The sequence below is a fragment of the Lycorma delicatula genome, chromosome 10 (genome assembly GCF_047948215.1).
Source record: "Lycorma delicatula isolate Av1 chromosome 10, ASM4794821v1, whole genome shotgun sequence".
NCBI lineage: Eukaryota > Metazoa > Arthropoda > Insecta > Hemiptera > Fulgoridae > Lycorma > Lycorma delicatula.
The window spans coordinates 110,678,761-110,701,602 of record NC_134464.1 but is presented as its reverse complement, the minus strand read 5'-3'; the positions used below and the strand labels follow the sequence as shown (position 1 = coordinate 110,701,602).

The 22,842-nt window shown below is 30.7% G+C and overlaps 1 pseudogene; it reads left to right on the top strand.

Annotated features, from left to right (window-relative positions):
- The window catches only part of LOC142330947 (T-complex protein 1 subunit beta-like), a 41,156-nt pseudogene extending 31,595 nt beyond the window's left edge, over window positions 1-9,561 (top strand).
- Window positions 9,562-22,842: the final 13,281 nt, after the last annotated feature.

The following is a 22,842-nucleotide window of genomic DNA, read 5'->3' as shown; positions in this document are numbered from 1 at the left end:
AAAGAGACTTCTTATCAACTGTGATGATACCATTTGAAAAAAAATATTTATATAATCAAGTGTGAGGAATTCAGAATCCTAAAGTTTGTTGTTTCATACAACTAAAGTGCTTCTGAGGGTTTTGAACAGAAGGATATGCAGCAGACTTTTCAAATCTGGTGCTGAAGAACAGTTTGCTTTTCAGGAGGGAAGGGATACATGAGATACATTGGATTACTGAAAACTGTTTGTGAAAGGTACATTGTGAAAGGAAGAGATGTATATATAGTTTTTGTAGGCTCTTGAAAATTTTTTCGACAGAGTAGAATGGATAAACTAGTGACCATTATAAAAAATAAAGATGTTGACTGGAAGGAAAGATTTACCTTGAACAAAAAGTGAAAGATCAAGTAGGAAATGACTTAGGGAAGAAGACAAGTTTGGAAGAGGTGTTAGACAGGGGTGTTGTTTTTCATCTGTTGTACCCTGTTAACATTTACGTTGAGGAGATCATAGGAAAGTGCAAGAAAGGAAAGGGTATATGTTTTTGTGGGAAGAGTAGATTTGCTGATGACATAGTATGCTAGCAGAAAATATCAAGACATTTGCAGGATTGCTGGAGAACTTGGATAGAATGGGTAAGGACTTTGGTATGAAAATCAGTAATAAGAAAACTAAATCTATGATGATTGATAAAGAAAAAAAAAGAATGTTAGTTAACCTAGAAGGAGAGAGATTGAACAGGTGGAGTTCTTTAAATATCTTGGAAGCATTGTCTGTGATGATGTGAGATACACAAAGGAAATGAAAACTAGAATTACAGTGGGAAATGAAGCTTTCAATAGGAAGTGTTGCTTGTTGTGTAGCTTGATAAACATCTGAGAAAAAGACTTGCCAAATATTTTGTATGGAGTATAGCATTATATGGGGCTGAGACAGGGACTTTTTGCAGCGAAGAGGAAAGTGCTTGATATTAAGGTAGAAAGAAGTTATGTTCATACAAAAAGGATAGCTGAAAATAGAAAAGAACAGCGAGCTAATGCTGTGTAAGGACCTACTTAATAGTAGAACACTGATGATGATGATGATTTTAATGATATATATAATATTTTGTCCTTATGAAGTAGCTCTGATATCATATCATGTTAGATTAAATACTCATGTAATATGAATTAAATTTTCTCTGTTTTTGAAATTTATTTTGACAAAATTTTTGAATTTTTTCAAAATATGATGTCTGTGTATTACTAATATAAAATAATAATTGATAATGCTAATGCTACAGTGGTCATTTATTTCTACTTTTTTGTTTTATTTAGGATTTTTATTGGATAAGAAAGTTGGTCAGCATCAGCCAAAACGTGTTGAAAATGCAAAAATATTAATTGCCAACACACCTATGGATACTGATAAGATTAAGGTGTTTGGTTCTCGTGTACGTGTTGATTCTATGGCTAAAATTGCTTATATTAGAAGTGGCTGAAAAGGAGAAGATGAAAGATAAAGTGGAAAAGATTCTTAAGCATAATGCTAATGTTTTCATTAACAGGTACATTGCTGTTGTTTCTTACTAGTAATTAGTTTCATTGATATTCATATAATTGCATTTATTGATAAATTAAATTTTTTTTTTTTTTACTATTATTACTTTATTTAATGTTCATTTGTAGGCAACTTATATACAATTATCCTTAACAACTGTTTGCTGATGCTGGTGTAATGGCTATTGAGCATGCTGATTTTGATGGTATTGAACGCCTTGCATTAGTCACTGGTGGTGAAATTGTTTCTACTTTTGATTTCCCAGATAAAGTTAAATTAGGTCATTGTGATGTTATTGAAGAGGTATGTTGTTTAGTGATAACATTTTATTTTATATTTTCTAACAAATTTTACTGCATAGATATCATTAATATATGTACTGTATTAATTATAATGTTTATAAATTATTAGATCATTTTTAAATTACTAAAAAAAAATAGATTAAAGAATTTGTGAAATATTGCCGATTTTTAAAAAATTTTAAATGGATGTATGATAAAAAATAGAGAAAAATCTAGAATTATTAGAAATAAATAATAGTAATGAAATTTAATGTTAGGGAAAACATTATTCTTGATGAATATATTTGAGGGCAAGGTTTTGGGTTAAAAACCTAGAGGTAGACAGAGAGCAACCATCATCAATATTGTTAAAGAAGAGATGGGCCTTGGTTTGTATAATGACTTGAAAAGAGAAGTGGAGATGAGAGTGACGTGGCTAAATCGAGAAGGCGAAGCCTTTATTGAATGATGATGACTGTTCTTGGTTCGTAGTGGTTTTTCAGCATCCCACGTGTTCATCATCTTGAATATTCAACAGTGTTTAAATTCAGCAACCAACTTTTTTGCTGTTGAAAATGAAGGAGGAAGAATCCTCTGAAGTGGAATTTTATCCATTTTTTTAGAAAATATCAAAACTTGTTTATTTTGTTTGATTGCCATAAATGAGCAATTATATACAAGCATCTGAAACTTAATAGCATGCCACCTTAAAATCTTATTCTTAACATATATCAAAGTCATTTTGTCATACTTGCTCCATTTCTGTGTCAGGCCGAGAACTTTCTGAACATCCCTATTATATGCGTATCTGTGACTCAACATGATCTGTACCTTCTCATTACTTTTTTGCTGATCATGGAATAGAAATATTGTTAAACACCTGATTCCCTGGTGTTTGAAGATGACTTGATGGTAGACTAATGATACTATTTCATTCAATAGGCAGACATATGCTTGATCTTGGCAACATGATGTTGTTGGTATTATAGTTCATTGCATTACAGTTACCTGTATTTTTAGTCGCTACTGAAATAACAGATATATTGTGGCATTTCTACCCAGGATTTATTTCTACCCTGTGACAAATTCAATAATCCAAATTTTCAATTTATGAAAAGAACCTATACTGCAATATAATTAGTAATATTCATATAAGGTTTTATTTTAGATTTAAAGAATGACTTTAGATTCTAAAGATTTTCAGATGTACAGATTTTGTACATTTTTAAACATGTATCCATTCAAATACACCTACTTAAACAAATTTTTTTTAAATTTGAATTATGTCTGTTTTGTAATATGAATGCGTAAATTAAAAAAAATATCATAATAAACAAGAGTTGTTTATGGAGGAGGTCAGCATTATTTTTACATTAACAGAAAATATATTTCGTAAAATACTTTTATGATAGTGATGCATGTTTGTGATATGAACATGATATTATGCTTTTATGATTGGTGTCAATGTAAGAAATGAGCACCAAGTTTGTTTAGATACACTGTTTTGTTGCTGTCACTTAGTGTAGTACTATCTGAGTGTGGCTGGTGTTGCTTTTCACATTTGTTACTTTTTATGATTATACTTTGAACGATGTTGTAAAACTGTTTGTTACGACTTCAGCTGGAATTACATTATTAAAAAAAAAAAAACAGCAGTTGATGAAAGCTATATACGTTTAACTTAATACATCTTGATGTTTGTTACATTAAAAGATTTGGTTCAATCCCTCTTAAAACTAATCATTCTGTATATTATCTAACTTTAAGTTTTCTTAATATTGTTTAATGTATTTTAACTTTTTGCAGGTTGTAGTGAAATGTTAATGGCTTGTGCTGTACAGAGTGAGGCTACCCAAACACCCGGCAAAGAAGCTGTTGCTATGGAAGCATTCGCAAGAGCATTACAGATGTTACCTATTATTATTGCTGATAATGCTGGTTATGATTCTGCACAATTAATAAGCGAGTTCCGTGCTGCACATACACAAGGAAATGAAACATATGGTAAGATACTTAATAATGTTGGAATTACAATATTTATAAATTAACAATAATAATGAACATTTGTTAAAGAAAAGGAACAGAATTATTTATTTCAATATTTAAAAAAAAAGTTCTATAACAGAAACTTCAATCTTGATACCAAGAAAGTTCCGTAGCATTAAGAATCGTAGGAAAGTCTAAAATTCCAAAAAAAACCTCCTAGAGAGCTGACAAGGGTGATTTGAAAAAGGGACTTGAAAATAAAGAAACCGTTACCATTTGTCAATCAATTCACAATATCTCCTGATTAAATTGTTTGATTATAGTCGGCTACAGAGCGTAGCCAGCGGTTTATTTCAAAGAAGGCAGGCCTGTCTTACCTCCGGGCGTATGCGGGAAATCGAAGACCAAGGTTTTGATTCTTGGCAAGCTAGGTGGGCTGATTCTTCTACTGGCCAACGGGCATGGTTATCCTTGTCCCGGGGGGTGCGGTCGCGCTTCGACGGGAGCATTTTGTGAGCTAACGACATTGTCGGCGAGGCGTCTCTGGGTGCCGCTTCAGTGGTATGCAGCGGCGTTTTGACGGCGGTTTACGATAGATGGTGAATGTCACGCAGGACTGCGCGATGGAGCTGTGTGGGAGTAGGTGTTCATTCTCCTCTCCCGGGCAGACCGGAGCGGAGTCAGTTAGGAAACTCATACGAGTAGTAAGCGGGGTTCTTTAAGGGAACTAGGTCTAAATTTCACTGTGTTAAGCTTTTTAGTGGGAAAGTTTTGTTATAGTGGTTATTGCTTGGATCTGAGACATTCAATAAATTGGCTCATTAATAGTTAGTGCTAGGCGCGGGGTCTTTGTTCCGCGGTTAGGCTTCTAGCTTAGTTCTTGAGGGCGACGTGGTAGCTGCAGGTGTCCGTTGTCTTCTTTCTGAAGGCATAAACACTAAAACTATCTCTGGGTGAATTTTACCGATGCAGATGTCCCTCGGGGCATCTCTGCGGGGCCTGACCAGAAAGCTGTGGTGCGCAGTCAGTTTGAGGGCGAGAAGATGTCCTCCGTTAAAGCCACTACTGGCTAGGAGAACGGAGGGGGTGGTGTAGCGACCGGACACGCTACGAGGTGGGATCTTCTCCCCTCGGGGGAACTCGAGATATTTGATTATAGTGAAATAAAAACCTAATATAGGATTTGGGTCATTGACCTGGGTTGTATATGTTACTCTATAGCATAGAGTATACAAATTTCCACCAAATTTTGTTAATGAAATTGTAATTAAGTACTGCATTTGATGTACACCATAGGTCTATATTTTTTATGATGTTGTTCACCAAAAGAAAAGAAAAATTTATGAGTAATATAATTTAAGGTATTACACATCTGAATTATTACTTGACTCTCCAAAGTATTAAAAGGATAACTTTTAAGTAATAAACAAGTAATCACTATTAGAAAAAGAATTTCAAAAATTCATGAATGGAAAAAATAGAAAAAAATGGCAAATAGAAAAAATATTTACTCTGTTGGTATTGTCATTATATATAACCCATCAAACATACCACCAACACACCAATGGTATGTTGAATATCTACATATCGTGTCCTTATTAAAACTGTGTGTATGAGTAATAACATGTACTAATTTACTCTCAAACTCCTGTAAATATATTTCTGACATAATTGCTGATAGTAGAAATCTCATACATAAGATATTCTTTTAATAGTAAAATCACTTATAAAGATATGATTAATAGAACAAATACAAACATACGAGGGATATCTCTAAAGTAAAGACTGCTGGAAAATTCTCTCCTTAAATTTGGTAAATTTGTGTCGTTCATGGCTATGCGTAATGTACACACTGCATTGTTGTCTATAAGATGTAGCGTTTTAGTATCTTTGATTACATTTGAGTTATTACGTTATAAAATGAATAGGAAAATCGATATTGCCACTGACTGTGAAATTTGTGGAGTCATATGTTTTTTAAACCATCAAAACGTTAAGCTGGCTGAAATTCATAGGCAGTTAGTTGGTTGCTGTGTACAGTGATAATGTTTTCAATGAAAGAAACGTCCAAAAATGGTGTGAAAGGTTTAGAAATAACAGAATTAATGTGTATGATGAAGAACGTTCAGGGAGACCCCCTATAATCACTGAGGACTTTTTGAAACGTGTTGATGATGAAATCAGAAAAGATCATTACTCAATGATTTCCGACCTGGCTTTTCTTTTTCCTGATGTTTCAAGAGCTATTACTGGTCGCATTGTTCGTGACCTTTTAGGCTTCAGAAAGGTGGTGAAAGGTTAATCAGTGGCTAAACGAATTGGTGGCAGAAGAATATGATGAGGGTATATTGAAGCTGGCTTATCACTATGTCTTAATTCATGTGGCGATTTTATTGAGAAATAGTTTGTAGTTTAAGAGGAAAAAAATATTTATAAAGTTTTCAGGATAATCTTTTTTACAATGAAATGGTCTTTACGTTAACTTTTTAGGTTATCTTTAAAATAACCTCTCATAATAACAAAAAAAAGTTAAATAATGAAATAAACATCATAAAATAATATAGAGGTTGAAAATGGATATGATACTACTGTAATTAATAATATTTATAAACAACTATCTAAACAATAAAAATAATAAACTATCTTCAACCGATACATAAGACACAAAAGAGTGAAGAAATGTACATCAAGTATTTTATATTTAAATAATATCATTGAAAACATTACTAAAACTTTTAATAAGAAACATCAAAACTAACATACAAATCTAATAACCACATAATAAAATATCTACAAAACAAAAATAATGATTATATGGTATTTATATAGGAAAAACAAATAAATCTTTTAAAACTAGATTTCTTAAATATGATAGAAATTACAAAAATAATAAATTACATTTATCTGATACGGAAGACAATCTAGTAAATAATAAAGATTCTATTTGTGATATTAATTCAGATTTAGAAATACAGTAGACTCGCAGTTATCAGAGGTAATTGGGACTGAGACCACTTCAGATACAGAAAAACGAAATGGAGGTTAAGTATGCTGTTGGGCTAAAAATAACGAAAAAACTAGTTAAAAATATACAGAATTAGTGTATTGTAAGAAAAAATGTAAAATAAACAATTACAGACCTGTAAGCATGTAGAAACGTAAGATTATTTTTTTTGTAAAAAGTCAGATTGATTTTTGATTCAGCCTCTGTGCTGTTAGATGATGTGCATTTATGCCAACACTGTAGAGACGGTATATCATGTGGTGTGCACTCTTCAATAATTGTCTTATCGTTGGTCTTCATTGTACCAATCACGAATATCTTCGCTGTTGATTTGATCTTCAACAGGTAGCTCATTGGCTAGTTGCACTAGTTCATTTACATTATCCTGTTCTGGCACTTTGGGGGGGGGGGGGTCCTTCTAAGCCAAATAAATTCTTCCAAGATTTTTGAATGGAAGTGGTTTTCATCTCATCCCACGCTGAACCAATCCAGTATGCTACATCTTTTAAGGTGACTTTCTTTAAGGCCTCCCTAACAGTCATTCCTTCATCTAATTTTGCGATCAACGTCTGGAATAGCCTTTGCCAGTAATTTCTCTTTTCTACTAACCCCTGGTCTAGAGATTTTATATAAGTGATGTCACATTAGGGGGCTTTACTATCACCACTACACAATTCTTTGGCATCTGGGTGAGATAGCGCATTTTCCAATAATAAAATAGCTTTCCTGGGGAGCTTACTTTTCTTTAAAAATGCTTCAGTGACAGGAACAAATTCATTAAAGTACTAGTCACTAATCCATTCATGCACTTCTTTGATTGCGGTACATTGTTGGTAGTCAGTCAGTTGACTTTATTTTTAAAGGCTCTTGGGTTTTTAGATTTTCCAATAAGCAGAGGACTTAGTTTCAAAGAACCAGAAACGTTGCAGGTACTCAGAGTAGTGACTTGCTCTATTTTCTTTAAATCCACAAGCAGTTTTTTAAGGTTTTACTTCTAAGGTTTTTAAAGGTAGCATTCAAAAGTTAAGACCAGTCTCATCAGAGTTAAAAATTTCTTCTGATGTTAATCTTTCCTTGAAATTTCTTCCATTTTAGACTGAAATTCCACACCTGTAGATGAGTCAACTGACACTTTCTCCCCACTAGTATTCAGCTGCCTTATGCCATATTTCTTCTTCCATCTGTCCATCCACACTTCACTTGCAGTGAATGTTTCCTCGCTGTCTTTAAACACCTGGTGGAACTCAAGCGTTTTAGCTTGAAGCAATGACCCACTTACAGGACTGCCCATCCTTCGTAGCTGCGAAAACCACAGAAAAAGTGCTTCAGACATCTGCTCATAGTTGTCCTTCTTCAGTATTTTGACTCAAACTGTTACCTCTACTCGCACTTTTGTTTACAAATTTTTCAATCTCTTTCCAGTTATGTCTCCAATCCTCAACAGTCACTTTCCCAACTGCCAAATCAACAGTGACCTTTTTAATTGACTCGCCATTGTCCAACCGTTTTATTGCATTAAATTTCATTTCAAGAGAAACTACAACTCTTGTTTTCTACTCATAGCGCAACACAGAATTCAGTAAAAGTACAGGCTTCAACACACTAACACAACCACATTTAGTGCAACCGCAGAGATTTCTGAAACTGACAGGTGACTGTGACTATGCAAAGATTGATGGGTGAACCCCGATGATTTCTGAACTCAGTTGGAGAGGAGACATTGCATGTGAAGCATATGAATGTCGCTTCCCGCCTTGATTATCTTGCTTTATATTTATGTTTTATCTTCCTGTAACTAGCTCGGTTAACCAGAATTTGGATAATCACGAGTGCACTGTATTACAAATTTATAAAGATTACATAAAATTAATATATTATAAAAATATTACATATGTAAATGTGAACAAAATTTCAGTTTGATAAACCATCAAACAGTGTTTGAGGGAGACAGGCTTATAAAAATTGTAACAGACAGCAGCACTTGTGTACATATGCAGTCTTCATTATTTTAGTATTTTTATTACTCGATAACAGAATTATTTCAATCATGAGTGAGGATACAGGATCCCATAAAAGTACATACATGAAAAATTAAAATAATATTCTGCACTATGTGGCTTAATTAGTAGAATTGAAATTTATACATTATTATAAATTAATAAGAAATTGATCTCCAGTAGTCGTATCTTTAATTGTGCTTTTTTCTTGTCAACCAGTGATATAAATTTATTAATTGTCGTTACAGATATGGATATTGGAAAGATCGGTTGTATGAAAGAACTAGGAATTACTGAATCATTTGTGGTTAAAAGACAAGTACTTTTGTCTGCTGCTGAAGCTGCTGAAATGATACTTAGGGTTGATAGCATTATTAAAGCTGCACCTCGTAAACGTGTACAGGATCGTGGTCATTGTTAAACCAATAATAATAATAATTATTATTACATTAATAATTTCTTATTAATTATATATTTGAAATTTTTCTTTGTAATTATCTTCTAAGAATATACAATGTATTTATTTCATTTTTCCGTGCTAATTAAAACTAATTAATTGCTTAATTATATATACATTACTGATTTTGTATTATTATTATTAAGTGTAGTTTATTACTTTCACTAAATATTTAATTATATTAATAAAATTAAAACATCAAATTTATAAGTATTATCATTCAAAAGATGATTATGGTTTTTAATAATTTGGTAATAATTAATTAAGAATATACATTTTTTATTATAATAAACTATTCAGCGTAACAAAATTGCATTAATTGTATTTATTTTTGCTTCATTATATTATCTAATATAAAGGAAATTTTATAAAATAAAATTAAAGCACACTTTTGTCTTTTTCACTCCATTTAAATTTTTAAATGTAAATCTGTGATAGCTTATAAAATTTCATTTGTTTTGATTAAAATTAGTAACTCAAAAACTTCATACTGACTACTAATGTAGTTTTCCATTATTAACTGGAAAATTTTTTTATCAAAGGAAATTTTTAGAGTAGTTTGTATTTATAAATATATCTTGAGCAGGTAAGTGAAATAATAATGCTATCACTGAAAGTCATGAATTTTACAACCAGGAGTTGGAAAAATTATTTTAAAAAATAGGAAAATTATAATGCAGTTGCTAAAAATAGTATTTTTGTCAAAAGATTGTTGAAGTACATGTTGGATGTAGGTTCTTAAATTTGTTATAAACTTTCTTCTTCGTGTATTTTTAATATTTCCCATTAAATTTTAAAGACAGACTAGTTAAATTGTTGCCATCTAATAAGTCTACAAATGTAAAGATATTACCTCTTTTGTGTGTCCTTTGTTATAAATTTAATAAGTACAGTGTGATTTAATGGTCTCATTTCCTACATACATTTTGTGTGAAGTTAGGAAACGCAATGTGTGTGGTTTCATGCCAAATAGATTAGATAACGCAGTGGATTTAATTTTGGCCATTGGTTTTCTGGCGGAAAAAAATTAAGAATGTTTTACATAAAGTCGGTTGTTGATATAATTTAGAGAACATTTTATGATTCTTTGAGTAGGAAAAAGTACTAGAAAAAAATGACTAAATTGAAATTGGTATCATATTATTGAGAAAGAATGCAGATAAATGATTAAGGAACTCCGTAGATTAGAGTAAGAACTCTTCATCTGTAATGATGGAAGTTTTATATTTATTGTTCAGCATTGCAATGAAAGGAGTGAATAATTAAGCAAAAAGAATTAAGTAAAATTTTAGAAGGTTTATAAAAATTAACTCTTTAAGGATTTTATAACTTAATTTTATTTTATCATCATTGTGTGAAGTGAAGATAAAATGTCTTTTGCTGATGTTATGATAACAGCAGAAAAAGTAGAAAATGTAAAAAATTGGCTTAGTGTTTTGATTGATGTGATGAAATTGCAGTCATAAAATAAATATAGAGAACAAACTGAATATTTTTGGAAGAGATATGATAATAGAAAAAGAGAGTGCTGTGCAGGAATGGCAAACTGTGTGAGTGTTCAAAAGTTTTACACGTTCAGGTAGTTAGATTTTTTAAAAGGGAAAAAATTGTAAATTTAGATGACTGCAAAATGTGTTTGTGCTTAAATCATTTTTCATGGAAACAGAAGGTACTGGAAAAAAGCCAACATTCTCCAGTGATGTAGAGAATGAACAACTATAAAGTCAGAGAAATGAAATCCTTGAGAGCACTAAAAGGGATACAAGAAGATATGGAGTGAGAAACATTGATGTAAGAAGTGATATTTAGCAACAGAAAATTTAGGGGTAAGGTAAAGGTTATGATAAGATTGGTGTGTTATGAAAATGGACACAGAAAGGTTATTTTCCATTAAATTATGTTCTGAGAGTTATAACTAAATGGTATGCAGAAGTGAAGTTTTGAGAAAACTAAATCTTATTTTAGTATTGTTATCAAAATTGGTTCAACTATATTATTGGTATATTAGCTATATTAGATTTAAATTTTTACTTACATTTTTGTAAGGTGGACAATTGAGATAATATTTCACAACTGGTGCTATCTATTTAGCGTAATATATAATTAAAATTTTATATGTTTAAGTTATTCCCAGTTTGTGTGTTTTATTTTCATGTTATCTACACATTGCATACAAAACTGAGGCTAAAGAAAGGGCTTTTACCAGATTTTTTTTTTGACGTGAAAGGTCTTTAAAATCACACTGAAACATACCAGAACAGAAATTTGTAGCGTAACGAAAAGGTCTATATCATCCTGTCTTAATAACTCCCTAACTATTAGTCTCAAAGACATAAATGCGGCATCATTTTACAACTTACATGGTCAGCTTGCCGATACATCTGAGTTTGCATCAGTGGTTAGCAGGATCATCCAAAACTGGCGCTCTCGCTCATTACTTTCAGTGTAGCTCACAACTTAAACATGATAGCACATGGTGATTAGTGTGTTTGAGTTTAGTTTGTCGAGTTAGATTGATTTAAGTAATAATAAGTGTATTTTTTTATTTTAATTTGGTTTCTATCTCAATTTGTGACTGTTCTATTGTATGTACAAGATTATGCATGAATAACAAAACTTGTTTTATGTGAACATGTGAAAAATGAACTTATTTAAATTAGATATTGGTAGTCTACAAGATTAAAAATTTTAGCAGTGTCTGGTATTTTTTCACTGGTGTAAAAATAGATTTTTGTTATTTAATTTCTTTACAGAATAAAAAAACCTTTATGTAAAATCTTAATCTCAGGATGAATTTTGAATTTGCAAAAAAGTTCTAAAGACCATTGGAATTGTGTATTTAATTTTAATGGTAATTCTTGAAATTTCAATGGAGGGAAATGCATTTGTCATTTATATGTTATAAATAGATGTAAAGATTTTAGGTAATAAAAATTAAAGGAAATAAAATTTGAAAAAGATTTTGGGATTAACTGAAGGGGATAGCTTTTGGATAACAAAAAATTCTGGTACGTAAAGGAATTGAGGTTATTTTTCACAAAATTTAATTGAATCTGCTAAAATAAAGCTTACATTTTAAAAATATTTCTTTCTCAAGTATATTTTGATTTTTTTAAATCTGCTACAAAATCAATATATTATATTTTCTTAGTATTCTTTATTATGTTAGTAGTTACAAAGTTACAATTTATTTGACCTATATTAAAAATATATAAATATACATTATAGAAAAGCAAAATTCAGCACATACTAGTGAATAAAAAACTGTATTTGTAAATAAATAATGGAGCAATTCATCATTGGTGGTTCACTTAAAATGCAAATTTCAGGCTAGTATTCAATATATACTTTGTTCTGTACATGGGGTATTTATTCTAATGAGATTTCATGATTTTTCAAAAGTAAAAGAGTAATAGTTTTATTTACTATTATTATTGACTTTTAAACTTAGTAAAAAGTATCTATCATATTAAAACCTTTATTTTGATTAGAACTTAAACAACTTTAATTGACAAATCACAGGCAAAAGATTACAAAAGAGGGTGAAATGAGTAACAAAAATTAACTTAGAATAAAAGTATAATTTTTCTAACAATAACAGATATGGTAATTCAAAATAATAGAATTGGAAAGTTTGGTAGCAGTAGTACATCTTTTATATTTTGCTCCAGATTAAAAACTTGTAGAAGTTCAATCAAACAAAGGATATTTTATTAAGATTTACTTTACCTCTTAAAAGTAAAAAAGTTATAAGTAAAAAAGTAAAAGGTAAGTTATCCTAATGTCATTAAGATAACTTAGAAGAAAAAAGCAAAAGGTTTTTAAGTGTTAAAAAACTAGAACTGACAAAAGAAATTATAAGGCAATTTGTTTTTGAATAAAATTAAAAAGAAATAAAAAAAACAGTTTTATTATTAAAACATCAGGAAGGAAATAAAAAAAAAAACAAGCACCAAAACTAGTAAGAACAGAGAAAACATCTGATAGATATATGTTAAAATGTATTTATAGAAACTAAAGTAAAATAAAAGAAAGATAAAATTGTAGAACCATAACATTATTTTATGATATTGGTGAGGGTTCAAGTCAGAGTGGGATGGAGGCCCATCTCAAAAATCATGCTTTTATTTAGCATAATTATTATTTAAAAATTTATATAAACTGCAAAATGACATGTTCTAAAAAAAAACCAAAATTATTTTGTTTTTAATAAATATTACAGTATGCAGTGAGCTATAATGATAGCCATTAATGCATGAGTGTGAAGTAAGTTATGATATGATCCTTAGCGAGTGTAGCTATTTAATCTGATTAAACTCATCAAAAAACAGTAAGTAAAAATTGGTCAGTGGTTGAAAAGAGTAGGCTTTTTGATTAGTTAAACACCTTTATTATAATGAAAATCTATTTCAGTATGATACAGGTTCCAGCCACCTAATTCAGACTTTATAATACAACTGTAGAAAAATATTTTTAAAAAACTATTTTTTTTTGTAATATAAATAATAATAAGTTTGTTATATAATTTATAGTTAGCTAAAATAAAATGCATCAATGAACAGTATCATTACCAAGTAAATATAATTTTTCCCCAAAAAGGAATACTTCAGTTTGTTGCTTCACACTATATACCACATTCTTTCCTATGTATGTGGCATATGAAAAGCAGCTGTACAATCCTATTACTAAAAATTTATCCCACAAAGAACTAGCTGTCCTAAAAAAAAAAATAGTAACTGAACAAATTTTAATTGAAATTGCACTATCAGTTCTAAGTCTGATGAAGGTTATAAACCAAGTGACAATATCCTACATTATTGATGTTGTCAAAAACTTGTTTAAAAAATTACCCATGTAAATCAGTGAAATTATAAATTTGTTCTATTAAAAGTAAATGATTACTTACTTAAATGCATATGCGTATGACAGTTTTGTGCGAAATGGCGAATTTGTAACTGCTGTTCAGCGAGATTTCCGCCGTCAGTTTAATATCTATCGTAATGCAAGTGTCCCTTCTCGTAACACAATATTGCGATGGGTAAACAACCTTCGAACAAGTGATTCAATATTGAAGAAAAAACCACCGGGTCCCTGACGAACTGCTAGCACTCCGGAGAACATCGAACGAGTTCGGGAAGCCGTTGTCAGAAGCCCACGCCGCTCTATTCAGAGGCATTCAGCAGCGCTTCAAATGAGCACAAGTACGGTAAGACGAATTCCGCATACATCCTGCATTTCCATCCTTACAAGATAGCCGTCGTGCAGCAGTTAAACGAGCAAAATTTCACGCAGCGATTACAATTTTGTCGACAAATGCTTACCGTTTTTGAAGAAAATGAAAATTTGTTATTGTTAATGAGTGACGAAGACCATTTTCATCTGAATGGCTTCGTCAACAAACAGAATTGCCAGTATCGGGCAGAAAGAAACCCGCATCAGCTTCACAAGAGACCTCTTCATAGCCCAAAGGTGACTGTCTGGTGTGCAATAGAAAAGGTCGGTGTTATTGGACCATATTTTTTTGAAGAAAATGACGCTGCCGTAACTGTAACAGCCGATCATTACATTACGATGTTGAATATGTTTTTCATCCCTGAGTTACAAAACTGGGGAATCGATTTTCAAAATGTGTTATTCCAGCAGGATGGAGCTACAGCACACACAGCAAGGGCAACGATGGCTATTCTCCATAACTTGTTTCCGGGACGGATCGTTTCCAGGTTCGGCAACATTCCTTGGCCCCCTAGGTCCCCTGACTTGAGTAGTTGTGATTTTTTTCTGTGGGGGTTTCTGAAATCGCATGTGTTTGACAATAAACCGCGTACATTAGAGGACCTAAAGATCGCAATTTGTCATCACGTCACCCAGATTGATGTAGACATGCTGCAAAGAATTGAGGCCAGTTACCGTGAAAGGCTGCAACAATGTATTGCCCAAAATGGACATCACTTGCTGGACATAATTTTTCGTTCATGAGTAAGTAACAAATATTTTGATTTAACAAGTGTTTCAGTACCAATAAAACTTTTTTAAAGTAAATATTCAATTTTTTATGATTATTTTAAAAACATCCGGTTCCCGTGAATGACCCTGTACAATATATTGGTTAAACCACTTAAAACTGAACCAAGGTAGCTTGAATTACAGTTATTGAGTATCGCCTTTAATGCTGCTGCTATACTAGTGCCATTTTTGATTGTGTATATTATTTCTCTCATCTGTTGTCAGTTGTAAGCTGTTCGTGCTTCAGTGCAATATATTTTTGTTTTTCTAAAATGCCTTAATTCAGTTGAGTTAAAGGATTGCTACAGTAGAAGAATATATACGTTCTAGATTTTTTCAAGGAATGTGTCTAATATTTACAAAAAATATTCAGGATTCCAACAAAGAATAGCATATACAATTTGGTTAAAAATTGATTACAACAGCGTCTACACCTATGTAGAATAGCGTACACCTTCCATTAGGACTACAGAGATTGTAGCCAATATATAAAGAAAAATCTCTGCTAGTTTGAAAAAATCAATACATAAGTTAACATAACAAAGTGATGTAAAATGTGTATCTTACCATAAGATTCTTCATGACTTAAATTAATAACCATATCATGTGACAACGTTAGAAAATAAACTGTCTGGAACATCTTATTGTTTGTGACTGGCTTCTCAATAATATTGTTGATGGACAGACAGACCCATTGCTTATTTCATATCAGATGAGGCATAGTTTCATTTATCTGGGCATGTTAATTTACACAACACCAGGAATTGGATGACTGAAAATCCTCACTGGATGTTTGAGCATTCACTTCATGGTGAAAAAATTAGTATATGGTGTGCTGTTTGTGATAATCACAGTGGGATCAATATTTTTTCAGTACAGAAGTGTACCATATAATTTTAAAAGAATTCTACTGTTCAGTTAACAAATTGAGGAAAAGAGTACAGCTTCTTTCAAGACTGAATTCTTTGAACAAGTTGAAACAGTGTGTCATACATCAAACAATTCACTACCTGCATTCATTTGGCTTTTACATTAGAACAAACCGTCGGCAGAGGGTGGCCTTCATGTTCCCCAGGATTCTTTCCTTTGAAGCGTGTAATTTGTGGGAATCCCCTTAGTATTGATGAACTGAAGACAAACATTCATCAAGAAATCAATGGTATTGACTACAATGATTTACATCAATAGGGTCATTTGAGCACAAAAGGGCATTACTGCTCACTTCAAACATCTTTTGTAAAAATATGAAAAATTTGCTAATGTAAATACAAGAGCGGATCAACAAGTAACCTGTGCTGGGAATGAAAATGTAAGTTTTTGACAAAACTTTTATTTTTTCAACATAATCTCCTTTTAACAGAATACACTTTTCCCATTTTCCCTGCCATTTTTTAAGCCCTCAAAAAAATACGATTTGTCACACTCTTCAAAACAGGCTTCTGTCTCAACAACAATCTCTTTGTTTGAGGCAAATTTTTTTCCTGCAAGCTACAGTTTCATGTTGGAGAACAGAAAGAAGTCATACGGAGCCAGGTTGGGCATGTACGGTGGGTGGAGCAGCAATTTATAGTGCGATTCATGCAATTGGCTGCAACAATTCTGGATGAGTGAACTAGTAGGTTGTGGTGATGAAACAGCACTTTTTTCTTTGCCATGTCTGTTTCAATTTCTTGTTTTATCGGTCTATTAATTCACTGTAGTAAAATAAGCAAATTATGGATTGATATTGTTCTTTTTCCATTGAATTAAAAAACACCAAATAGAAATGGCTGCCAAATAAAAACTAACCTAAGAATTAGTTTGAAATTGTAAATTGCATAGTTTGATAGATGGTAGTATACTGTAGTAATGCTAACTTTCCTCAGCAACCTCACCTGTCTTCAAACATGTGTGCTTATTGATCCACCTTTGTATAGAATTTTTTTTAATTTACATTTTCATTTCATTCGTAAAATGTTACATATTGCAACTGTGTTTAGTTTGTAGCAATTTGGTTTTAAGTTAATTACCAGATATAATAGGCCTGATCATTATGCAAATTAAATATACTGTTAATGTATTCATGGTGTGATTTGAGTAATTTTACACATGTACATTTAATAGATGTAGCAAGAAGGGGATCCAATTTCTAATTTACTAAACCAATGCTGCCATTCCCACACTTAAAACATACTCTGCTAAAACTTTAGTAGCTCTCTCACCCTGCAGTTGCACAGGAAAAATTGTAGTGAATTAATTTACATGTGACTGCCCACTATTTTGGTAAAAAAAATGATTGCAAACATTGTAGGATTGGTAATAAGATTCAAAATTACTGTACCTTCATCAGAATTGAAATTAATCTTATTAGAAGAAAAAAGAAAACTGTTGTAAAGTCAAAAAGTAACATCTCATACTTTTAAATAATTAAAGTTGAAAATAAGATTATGGTTTTGGTGTTTTTTCTTTAATGACTATTTTAATTTTCAAAAGTTTTTTTTATGAAGAAAATATTAAATTTCAAGTGATACAGTTTTTGTTTTAGGTAAAATAATTTAGTTTTAAGAAAAAAATATTGGAAACTAAAAAACCTGGCAAAGTATTCCATGACTGCCGGTCAAAAAGTAGTGTTGTAAGTCATAAAGAATTGTACAATAAAAAACAAAATTCTAAAAAATTGTTAAATAAAAGAACCTTAAAAAGGTCATATGTTCTTGCATTTTTTTTTCTAAATTAAAAAGACATTATAACACTAATTCTCACCAAAATTAAATAAACTTTGAGATCCAAAATGTTTGGACCTCAAACTTTTGGGGCCCTAATATCAAGAGGTTCTTTTATTGATTGTGTTGATTATTACCAAATAAGATTTAAACATCTAAATTCCCAAATTTTAAATATAACAATATTTGATTTATGGCTTCTTTATTCTGTGGGGAAAATTAAAGAAAAAATGAATTATAAAGAAGTGATCCCTAACAAGAAAAAATTAATTTAATTGAGAATTGTGTAAAAGTATTGAAAAATGAAGTATAATTTTTTTCAAAAAAATTGCTTCTCATTTTGGGTCTGAAATATAGGTACCAAAGCTAATTCAGTTTTAATATCCCTTTAAGTGGCGAAGAAAAAATAATTAATAAAATTAAGTCAGAATTAAAATGATGTCAAAAATTCTATGCATAAGCTAAACAGTCTGGAAGAATTATGAACTTCTAGAAGAAAAAGAAGTTACATGAAATGATATTTGTGTAGTCCTGGAAGGCTTATCCACAAAAAAAACAAAAATAGAAACATATTTTAGAGGTGGAAATAAATTTTAAGAATGTTTTTCAAAAAATATTCATATATAGTTTAAGTAAGCTTAACAAATTTGTTTAATAAAAATTTAAGTAATAAAAATTGTTACAATAAAATGGTTATTCTTAGGTTTTTATTATTATTTTAATATAGTTTATCTTTTATAGTATTTATCATGTTAAATTTTGCATATGAGTACATGTTTTAAATAATCCAGTGAATGTTCCTGCTTGATAATTAGCTGTGAAGAAAATATTGATCACTGAATACAAACATTAGATATACAGTTATTATGAGATAAGCAATGATTAAAATAGAATAGTGTAGTGAAATTTTGTTCATTAATTGTCAACAATTCAAAAAACATTTTGTATTAGAAATTTAATGAGTTTAATATACCAGGTATTTACTCATAGTTCAATCACATTTTTTATCTAAAAGTAGTTGTGTATGATTTATGCAAGGAAATGATTTTAAATAAGTTTATAATGGAACTAAAATGTGATAATCAGTGAAAAAATAATCTTTAACTGAATATTTTTTTAAAAATTCAAGTGTATGAGTTACTTGAGTAAATACAATAGTATTTAAATAAATTAATATTTTTTAATTTCCTTAGCAAGCTAAGCATCATAGCTTTAGCAACCACTCTTCTCAGATTGCTTTACACATGGTTAATGGCATCTCAGCTGAATATTATAAATGAAATTATTAGAATTTCCTTAAAGCCAGACCTTTTTTTTATATTTTAAAAGACCTTTTTGATTCTGTTCATTTTTTATTCAGACTGTCATCCAATTACAGTTGCATATAACATGAAATTTGTAGCACATGAAAAATGTCAAATCTGATAAAGATTCAAATCCACAGCCTTTCAGATAAAAGACATTACCATTTGCATCAGTGTTCATTTGCAAAGCAGCACTTTACTACAACAGACTCATAATATTTTATTTAAAAATAAAATTTAATTTATAATTTTTGATTGTAGATTTAATGATAGATTTAAATATTTTTTTTTAATTCAGTGGTTGATCGAATTTTTAATTTTATTTTATTTTGTGATCTCAGATTAGGTCACAATAATTTAGCATTTATCAAGCAACAAATATAACTATAACTGATGAATGGTGTGGATCTATAAAATAATAAATTTGTCAGGGGGATAATGATTGAAACGTATAATCTTGTAAACCAACAAATAGTTATCCAAATACAGTGTTAGAGAGTATATGGCATTTAACCAGTGTAATAAGATAAATATGGTACCATTATCAGACAACAATAAAATATTGTCCGATAATGTCAGACTCAATATTTTATATTGAGTCTGTTGTAGTAAAGTGCTGCTTTGCAAATGAACACTCTGAAGCAAATGGTGTAATGTCTTTTATCTGAAAGGCTGTGGATTTGAATCTATCAGATTTGACATTTTTCATGTGCTACAATTTTCATGTTATATGCAACTGTAATTCGACGACAGTCTAAATAGAAAATAAACATAATAAAAAGGTCTTTAAAAAAAAAGTCTGGCTTTAAGGAAATACTAATAATTTCATTTATAACATTCGGCTAAGATGCCACGAACCACGTGTAAAGCAATCTGAGAAGAGTGGTTGCTAAGCATTAGATGCTTAGCTTTCTAAGGAAATTAAAAAATACTAATTTATTTAAATATTATTGTATTTACTCAAGTAACTCATACACTTGAATTTTTAAACAATATTTTAAAAAAATATTCAGTTAAATAAATATTATTTTTCACAGATTTATTGATTATTTTTTCGCTGATTATCACATTTTAGTTCCATAATAAACTTATTTAAAATCATTTCCTTGCATAAATCATACACATCTACTTTTAGATAAAAAATGTGCTTGAACTACATGAATAAATACCCGGTATATTGAAATCATTAAATTTCTAATACAAAATGTTTTTTGAATTGTTGACAGTTAATGAACAGAATTCCACTACACTATCTATTTTAATCACTGCTTATCTCATAATAACTGTATATCTAATGTTTGTATTCAGTGATCAATATTTTCTTCACAGCTAATTATCAAGCAGGAACATTCACTGGATTATTTAAGACATGTACTCATATGTAACATGATAAACACTATAAAACATAAACTATATGAAAATAATAATAAAAACCTAAGAATAACTATTTTATTGTAACAAATTTTATTATATATTTTTTTTATATGAAGTTAAATTATTTACATGGTAATTATTGCCTTATATTAGTTAAATTATATTGCAAATATGTTAGTTGTTTATTTACGTGTACTCTATAACCCCATCAGGCTGGTCTAGTAGTAAACTTGTCATTGCAAATCACTTTCGTAACAGAGTTGATTTTCAAAGTTGAAGGTTCTCAGGATCAAAACCTCGAAATATTGATTGCTTTTATACAGATTTGAATACTATGTAATGGATACTGGTGTACTGTGGTGGGTTGAGGTTTAATTACCCACACATCTCAGGAATGGTCAGCCAGAATCTATACTAGACTGCACTTCATTTACATCCTCACCTGATTAGGCTGGGAAGGGGACTGCTTATTATTAACTAGTTGAACAGATTGCAATATATATGTTAAGAAAAAAGTACTGTTTGCACTGCACTGGTATTATATATATATGTTTTTTTATTTTATTTTATTAGGTCAACCAAAGTATCGAATAAATAGAGTAGGATGCCTTACCTTATTCTACTATGTATGTAAGAGCGCTGTCACAATTTATTCGGATCATCAACTGCATTACATATTCATATATTCATCTCAATTTCATTACAAACTTCATAAAATATAACTTATCATGCATTTTTTATTTTACTGCTTTATTTCACTGCTGCTTTTTTTCTTTTAGGAGTAACTTGTTGTTACTTGTCAGATTGTCTACAACCTTTCTGGTTTCTCAATAAGGGCTTATTACTGCAGTTAAGAAAAAGTCCAAAATCTAATGTTTATGGATTTTGGGCTTTTTTGGATACTTGATTGTCGATTGCAATCAAATCAGGAGGTGCATAGGTAGATGTTAAAATAGTCCTAAATTCAAAATTTCAAAATCTCATGACTAATCGTTTTGAGTTATGTGAGATACAAAATGGATTCAGGGATGGTCAAAATGGATATTTCTGTTGAAATCTGGAAACCAAAATTTTTCACGTACCTTTACTTTGTACAAGCAAGTAAAAATTTGACATCAAATCATAAAATTAAAATCAAATAAAAATAATTTTAAGTAAAGCAATTATGCATGCTCATTTAACTGAACTTACTTTAATAAGGTAAATCATCCAACTTTATTTATTCTGTACTTTGGTTTCATCTAATAAAATAAATATATATATATATATATATATATATACTGTGTGAATATCAGTTGAAATGTTGAAACAGTGTGATATAAGAATATAGGTTAAGGAAATGCCTTTGTAAGCTAGTGATGACTGATGAAAGATTTTGATCTGATTTCTGCGCCATTGGCAAAATTAAGATGTTAAATTTTAAAAACTTTTTACAATTAAGTTATACTAATTATACAAGTGTGATAGAGAGACATTACCGATAGAGAGACATTGACAATTGACAATTTACTATAATATACATTATCTCACACACACGCACACACACACATCCGCAAGCAGAGAGAGAGAGAGAGAGAGTGAATGCGAGAAAGTGTGATAGAGAGACATTACCGATAGAGACACAATTGACAATTTACTGTACATATACATTATCTCACACACCCACACACACACACACATCCGTAAGCAGAGAGAGAGAATGCGAGAGTGTGATAGAGAGACATTACCGATAGAGAGACATTGACAATTGACAATTTACTGTACATATACATTATCACACACACACACATCTGTAAGCAGAGAGAGAGAGAGAGTGAATGCGAGAAAGTGTGATAGAGAGACATTACCGATAGAGACACATTGACAATTGACAATTTACTGTACATATACATTATCTCACACACACGCACACACACACACACACACATCTGTAAGCAGAGAGAGAGAGAGAGAATGCGAGAAAGTTTGATAGAGAGACATTACCGATAGAGAGACATTGACAATTGACAATTTACTGTACATATACATTATCTCACACACACGCACACACACACACACACACACACACACATCCGCAAGCAGAGAGAGAGAGAGAGAGTGAATGCGAGAAAGTGTGATAGAGAGACATTACCGATAGAGACACAATTGACAATTTACTGTACATATACATTATCTCACACACCCACACACACACACACACACACACATCCGTA